This window comes from Octodon degus, unplaced genomic scaffold (genome assembly GCF_000260255.1).
Source record: "Octodon degus isolate 3935 unplaced genomic scaffold, OctDeg1.0 scaffold00094, whole genome shotgun sequence".
NCBI lineage: Eukaryota > Metazoa > Chordata > Mammalia > Rodentia > Octodontidae > Octodon > Octodon degus.
Window position 1 is genome coordinate 2,401,632 of NW_004524670.1, and position 7,224 is coordinate 2,408,855.

The 7,224-nt window shown below is 33.3% G+C and overlaps 1 pseudogene; it reads left to right on the forward strand.

Moving 5' to 3' along the window:
• The window catches only part of LOC101574945, a 75,940-nt pseudogene that overhangs the window by 362 nt on the left and 68,354 nt on the right, over positions 1 to 7,224 (forward strand).

Genomic DNA, 7,224 nt, shown 5'->3' on the forward strand with positions numbered 1-7,224 from the left:
AAAAAGAAAGAAAAAGAAAGGAAGAAAGAAGAGAGAGAGAGAGAGAGAGAGAGAGAGAGAGAGAGAGAGAGAGAGAGAGAGAGAGAGAGAGAGAAAGAAAGAAAGAAAGAAAGAAAGAAAGAAAGAAAACAAAAGTGGAAGTGCTAAGTGCCCAAAGAAAAGATCTGGAAGGTCTCCAGTCCTCCGCGGGCGTTCTGGAACAGAGAACAAGAAAAGCTGAGCAAGGGGTGCAATCCCATTTTAAGCATGCTGGCCAATCAGACACGGGATGGCGATGGGACTCAAATATCAGCCATCCAGATTACCGCGAACCTGACCTGAGGGTCCCCTCGGTTATGACAGATTGTAACCATTTGCCAGACAGATTTAAAGACTTTCTGTTGTGTTTGAGATGTCGAAATTATTCACTGATTGTAGATCAACCAAATAAATATGCAAGGAAACCCTTCCTATTGCTGGCAATTAAGTCCCTCACTCTACGTTTTGCCAGAAGACTAGCAATCTGGGAATCCCAGGGCAGCAAAACCAGTGTGGGGACTCAGACCACGGTGCCCTTCTTCTTGCTGGGCCAGATCCCCCAGAGGACCACCATCCAGACCTTTCAGATACACTGAAATTAAAGAGTGAGAAGCACCAGGATATTCTTATGTGGAGCTATAGGACACTTCCTTCAACTTGTCTCCGAAGGAAGTGCTCTTTCTCAGATGGGTGAGCACTTCCTGCCCAGACGCGGAGTATGTTTTCAAGGGCAAGAATGATGTTTTTGTGAACACCCATCACATCCTAAATTATTTGAATAGCTTCTCCAAGAGCAAAGCTGAAGATTTGTTTATCAGTCATGTGATCCACAATGCTGGGCCCCACCGGGATAAGAAAGTGAAGTACTGCACCCCAGAAGTTGTCTACTCCAGGGTGTACCCACAGTAGGCAGGGGACGGTGGCTTCCTCTACTCCTGCCATTTTGCTCCGAGACTGTGCAGTGTCACTGATCAGGTCCAACTTTACCCCATCAATGATGTTTATACTGGAATGTGCCTTCAGAAACTCAGCCTTGTTCCAGAGAAACACAATGACTTCAGGAGATTTGATATGGAGGAGAAAAACAGGAATAACATTTGTTCCTAAGTAGATTTGATGTTAGTGCATAGTAGAAAACCTCAAGAGATGATTGATATTTTGTTGAAGTTGCAAAGTGCTCACTTAAAATGCAATATATATAATATATATATATATATATTATATATATATGTTAAATTTTGCATATAAAGGCCTATGAGGACTAGTTTCCATATTGTATTTTCACATTAGATAATTTCATGTTAAACCATCAGAATTGCCTTTATAAGTAGTATCCATTTGAAGGCCTCCAGGCCCTTCAATTTAGCACTTGAAGGATGATGAGGGAAAGCAGATGTCAATTCTTATGGAGGATATGGCAGGCTATTGATTCTAACCCTTTTTATGGGCCTAATGGTAATTATTTTCTAATTTGTGCCCTCTTCTCATTTGAATCATCTTTCTACAATTTGATCATTGTAAGGTGGGTTTTTTTTTGTTTTGTTTTGTTTTGTTTTTCTATATGAGAATGTTCCTACTCCCATTATAGTAATTGATTTATCTGTAATTCAAGATTTTGTGAATTTATCAGCTACTAAATTTTTTTTGTTCATAACTTGGTTTTTGTGAAATCGAATTGCATTATTTTATGAGATGTGGATACATTGTAAAAATTGTTTAGGAAATGGACTTCTGCCACCTTGTATTTTATGGTGTTACTATAATTAGTTAATTTTATTACTGTAAGACATATCCAGTTTGTCTTGTGGTTTATGACCATGAAAAGCAGTTAAATTTTTCTTATAGGTGGTGTCACAATAGTTATATAATTTTAGTATTTTGAAATTAAGAAGTGTGATTCTATAATGGCCAACTGAGGACTGCATCTCCTCTGACAACCGTTCATATAAATTTGTAAATTTTCAGTGTGTCTGGAAAGTGTATCTGACTTTTGAACCTGAAGGGCAAAAATAAAAGTTGCAGATACTTTAAGTAGCTTGTCAGTTTACAACTCCAGGATTCTATTCTTGCCATATTTCCACGTTGCTTATACAAAACTCTTCTAGGTAGTGATTGTTTTCCTGTCGCAGTGCAAAAGTGCCTTCACCTTTGCCTTGGGCTTTGTCTCCTGGCTTCCAGTGCAGAATCTTCAGCTTCCTGCACAGACAATTCAGCCTTCTGTTGCAGACTCTTTGGCCCCCTGATATGGACTCCCATGGGATGCTACAAGGAGCTCCAGCCTCTGACTGGATCCTTTGGGTCTCAGCATGCAGATAGACTGTTTGCTTTCTTCCACACCTGACTCTGTGAGTGACAAGTATAAGCCAATCCCGTATAATCTTACCTATTTGTACATCTTGCATCAAATCTGTTTCTCCAGTAAGTACTGACTGATGTGTTCTCTAATGACTGACTTGTTCATGTACTTCATAGTCATTTACATATCTTCTTGTGGGAAACGTCTACCCAATCACTTACATTTAGATATCACTTACATTTTTACATTAGTTAATTACAACATACCTGTATAGATTCTTGCCCATTCACTTCTCTTTACAGTCATTTAAATAGAAAAAAAATAATTTGAATAAAACCAGTTTATCTTTTATTTTTATTTTCCTTCCCCAGCTTTTATTTCTAAGGCTCTAACACCCAGTCCAAAGTAATGAAAATTATCTGTATATTATCTGTATGTTTTTTCTAAATATGCATAATTTTAGCTTAATTTTTTTTCCATTTGATCAATTGTGACTTAAGTTCTGTTTCTATGTAAAGTTCAATTTCAGTACATTATATTTGACCCTAAAATGTGACCATTTGTGTTAGAAATGATCTTTCAACTCATGTCAAATGTTAGCAGGGCATAAACATATTTTAGTATGGATACTCAATTATATTCATTGTTAAATTGACAGTACTTACATATCTTACAAGGGCTTTGTAGATTACTTTGGAAATAAAAATATGAGTTATTTTAAAAGTTGTAATATTTTGACCATTTTTTGTTCCTTGACAAACAATATGGATTTTTGCAATCAACCTGGAATACCAAAGGAGAAATAACATTGTATTCAAATAAAAATAGTGTTAATCTGTAGAACAATTTGCAGGAGTGTTGTCTTTATAATAGTACTTAACTTTCTGAACCATGACTATGAATTGATTTTTTTCCATTTTTTATATATTCATTAAAATTTTCCAACAGAAATTGTAATTTTAGTACATAAATTTTGTAATTCCTTTGTATATTCATCCATATTTTTGATCTAATTATAAATGCAGTTGTTTCTTAATTTTATTAATTTCATTTTTATACTTTTCCTTGAAAATTTATTTAAAAATACAATTAAATTTTACGTTAATCTTTTATCCTGCAACTTCTTTAGCCTAGTTTACAGTCATGAGTAACAGAACAGCATTTGGTCTCATTTTTTTCATATGTGTATTTACTGTAATCAGCCATCATCACATACATAGGACAGAGATGCTTCCTTCACTAATGAGGTGGTGATTGAAATCATACATAAATTAATTTCCTAAATTATGTAAATCAAAAAACTCTGAATAAACAATAGGCCCAGAACTGTCCCTAAAATATTATGTAATTAGAAGAATTTTTATTATATAATTCAATTATTTCTTCTAATTTTATTCCTTGATGTGGCAAAAACTTCACTAAAACCCTTAGACTCCCAAAGTAGAAATTAACAGTTACAAAAATGGAGTGCTTCACTTTTGAGCAACACAGTTATGGCACATAGCATAACACATGCCATCACATGTGGTTAAACACAATTTATAAAACAATCTCTAGAAACTAATTTTAATAAGATTTATACCCTAAATATTGTATGCTTTATTTTAGCAATATTACCAATGAAGCACACTGTATATTTTTAAATTCTCTCATCAGTTATAGGATAACATTTAAAAAAAACTCTGCCATAAGTTTTGAATGCTGAACTCAGAAACAGATAACTTAATCTAAATTAATTTAAGCTTATATAATTTACCTAATTACCATGCTTGATTGAGATTTTCTTTATAAAGAAAATACATAATAATGATATCTTATGATACTTTTTGCATATTAAACAGTATTTTAGGCATTTATAATCATTTAATAAAATATTCAGAAAAATGGGTGGCATACTGTCCTCATTTAACAGATGAAGTGAAGGAGATGCAGAACATTTAAATAAATTGTCCAACTGACAAGCTGGCATAGAGAAGTGGGAAAATTCATTCCCAACATCTATTTAAAAAATGTATACTCTTCATCATGTGATAGAAGATAAATCCCCTCAACAGAAAGCAGTTCTATTTCTAACAAACTTATGACTTATAAATTGAGAAGTCTAATACATTTTGACAGTATTACAATTATAGAATCTCTAATCGCATTCTGGTTGCAATATCTTGCTTAGTTTTTATCTCTCTGAAGCCACGTTTCCTTCATGAGCTATTAAGACAATGGCCAATGTATGTGTTTTTCTTAATGGTTGTGGTCTCAGAAAATAAATAAATGGACTTTGAAAAAGACAGTTACTTTACTTTGAGTATTCATTCGAACATCTAAATATATAAAGCTCATGCAAATAGAAAATCATATGACAGCAAAATGCCAGTTAAGCTCATACCATTATTTGACATTCTGACAAATTTAGCCACATAAAAATAATACAATGTATTAGAGCTATCATATTTCAAAATTCTGTTATATCACAAATTTTTTAAAATAATAATTAATAAATAACCTTGATTTTTAAAATTACTAATCCTTTTATATTTTAAAATATTTTACAGTATTTTATATTCTTGAAATCTTTTCATGTTCTTTGACTTATAAGCTTCCCATTGCTTGCACATTATATAGATAAACACATTAAATTAACCATACTTTTAACATCTACTTAAAACCTTGCTCATATATAGGGTAGAAACCTGGACTGAACATGAATATTTTCTGTTCTCAACTTCTTCAAAGATTATTCAGTCAAACTGGAAGGTTTATTTTGGACTTTATTTTCGAGGTAAAGTATTTAAAAATAATGACCCATTATCATTTTCTAGTTATTTATAGACCAAATGAGTTATTTAAGCATCAAATAATTAAAATCTGAATTTACTTTTCTTTGGATCCACATAACTTGAGAATAAGTAATAATACCAAAAGCATACACTTATTATCAACTGAAATAAATATGTTGAGACAGCTAATGCCGCAAATAAATACAGGAAAGTGGGCAAGAGGGTTTCTATAGCACCGTGGACATCATCTCCACTGTGAGTGACCCTTGGTGCCCTCCTTGGTATCTCTACTAGGTGGCTACTTCTAAATTCACATAATGTTGTTTTTCCACATGAAAATTTAAAATTGTGGTAAGATATTTCACGTATCAATGCATTTAGCTCAAAGACAAAGGCTTTTTTAGTTTCTTATGTAGATAGGAGGTCTTTTGCTTATTACTTGTTTTTGGAAACTCTCTCTTGATAATTATATATTCCTTATGGTTAAAAGGGAAATGTAGAGATAAAAAAATATACTAATTGTCTCAGTACCCTAAGAGCACAAATGTTTATTTAGAGGCACAGACTTAAGCTGATATATAGGAAACAATTCAATAACTAATTCTTGTAATCAGAAGCAGTTTTCTATTGTATATTCCATTCTCCACCTTTAAATGCAATTAGGTTCCCATTAGGAAGATGCATGGCATTGGTGAGACTGTGACCTGGAATTTTTCATTCTGAGATCGACAGTTTCATTCTAAAATTCCACCTCATTTGTGAGCACATCCCTGATTACCTTACAATAATACCCTTTTCATTACCTTGACTCAGCTTAGAATGTCACTTAGAATGAGAGAAACAAAGGATTTATCCCTCACCCCAAATTTTTAAGTGGATATTTGCTCTATATATGTTACAACCTTTTGTTTTTACTGTTCTCACATATAGACTAGAAAGTATATGATAGTTATTTATTCTTTTTATGTAAATAACTATTCAATATTCAATGACTTTTCTCACTGTTAAATTTATTGTAACATTTTGAGAGTGAGAACGAATTTATATAGTATCCTTAGGAAGCTTCCTTTAGTCATCACACTCATAATAAGAAGCACACCTCTAAGTACTTCCTTTAGAATAGTAATTAGAATTAATATTGAGTATAGGATAATGCCGAAAGTCCTTTAAATTATCCCAATTCTCAGTAGTGACTGATGCCGTAGGAATGTCAGAAGTTGTTGACTTGGGCCTCTCATAATGTAGCAAAAGACAAATCTAAACACCATTCCAGGGCTGGAGAGATGGCTCAGTGGTCTAAAGCACCTACTTAGAACAAGCTTAGCAAAGCATCAGGGACCGCGGTTCGATTCCCCCAGCACCACATGCCAGCCAGCCCCGCCCCCTGGTGGGCTGAGTTGGCCACACACACCACACACACTCACTCTCTCTCTGTCTCTCTTTCTGTCTCTCTCTCTGTCTCTCTCTCTCTCAAATAAATAATAAAAAAAATAAAAAATAAAAATAAAATAAACACCATTCCAATACAGCATAGAAGGATTCAGAAGAGGAAGTGAGGAAATAGATCTTTTGCAAACAAAAAGGGGTTCAGGAGAAGGATGGGGGAGAGAAAGGGAAGTAAAATTTAAAATGTAAATCACTTATCACTTACATGTATAAAAATTCCACAATGAATGTAAACAATATATGTCATACACATAAACTACATAATAATAATAATAATAATAGCAATAAGAATTAAGATGGGGAAAAGGGCTTTAGAGAAAGAGGAAGAATGGTGGGTGGGAAAGGTAAAGAGAATAAGAAAGAATCAATCTGTGTTACATGCATATGTACTTGTTCCCTAAAATAAATGCAAATTTCATATACAGCAAGTGTCCTCTAGTGAAACTAATAAAAATTTAACATTCCTCCTTAAAGTTCAAAAAAAGTGACTGATTCATGCTTTAAAGCTTTTGTATTTGTTGTTGTTTTTGCTTCATTTATTGTTTCCTGAAATCTTTCAAGTTGTTGGCTTTTTCTCTTATTAAGTATCACTTCTCCATTTTGTATCTGTGTATTCAAAGTGGTTAGGATAGATATATAGTTACATTCTCTTAATGAATAGAGGGATTTGTTCTAATAGTGTTTGTAAAT